Here is a 1,004-nt window from a genome sequence, read left to right on the forward strand (position 1 = left end):
GGTGGGACGCTTCTAGATCCCAGAGATTGCATCTGGGAGGGAGCAGGGCGTGCCCACTGGAACTAGGCTATTTATTTTCAGTTGTAAAAATACATGCTCACGGTGAAAAATAGACAAGGAAATCATCATCATCATCATCACCACCACCACCACCACCACCACCACCATCATCACCACCATCATTATTCAGAGGAGGCTCTGGTTTACCTTAGGCCTTCAGTCCTCTTTCCCTTTAACAATGCTTTGTTTCCCCTAACCCTGCGTAAGCTGATTTACGACTCTTCAGAGTCCTCGCTGGTGACTCTGGTGACCCTTGTTCCGCCTGGAAGAGGGCAGCTGCAGACTCCTCAGGCTTCCCCGGCCTCCACGCTGGCCCCTCCCGCCTACTTTTCACCAGCATGTGAGGTCTGCTTCACATCTCTTCTGTGCAATATATTCCCTTTGGTAGTTCTGACCTTACTCACAGTTAAAGCCTGGGATCTGGCCCCTGTCTGTTTCTCTAACCTCAACTCTCAGGACACTTCCCATCGCTCACCTCTCTAGAACCCCACTGGTCTTCCTTCTAGATGCCATGTGAATTCCCAGTTCGGAGCCTTTACACTGGCTGTTCCCTCTGCCTGGAACACTATTCCTTGAGATCCTCCGATGGTTTATACTCTTGCTTCTTTCAAGCAGGTCTTCTAAGCTTAAATATCATCTCTTCAGAAAGGCCTTCCTCTGACCACCTCAGCTAACATAGCCTCCCCACCAACTCTCTTTTTACATCTGTATTTGTCTTCAGAAAAGAAAATACGTCACTCACTCCCTGATATATGTGTTTATTGTCTGCCTTCCCCATTAGAATGTCAGCTTCATGATAGCAGGAAGCTATTTACATCTCATATGTTCACTGCTTGCATCCCTAGCCTGTCACACAGCACATGCTCAATAAATGCTTGTTCAATGACCAAAGCAGGAAGATAGAAGTGGAATTAGGAGTGGTGGAGGCTGTGGGGCCTCGATGT

The 1,004-nt window shown here is 48.1% G+C and overlaps 1 protein-coding gene across 1 annotated transcript in view; it reads right to left on the reverse strand.

The window, feature by feature from the left end:
• HUWE1 (HECT, UBA and WWE domain containing E3 ubiquitin protein ligase 1) overlaps positions 1-1,004 on the reverse strand; it is a 75,536-nt gene that overhangs the window by 262 nt on the left and 74,270 nt on the right. The window lies entirely within an intron of this gene.

This window comes from Crocuta crocuta, unplaced genomic scaffold (genome assembly GCF_008692635.1).
Source record: "Crocuta crocuta isolate KB4526 unplaced genomic scaffold, BGI_CrCroc_1.0 scaffold1307, whole genome shotgun sequence".
Lineage (NCBI taxonomy): Eukaryota > Metazoa > Chordata > Mammalia > Carnivora > Hyaenidae > Crocuta > Crocuta crocuta.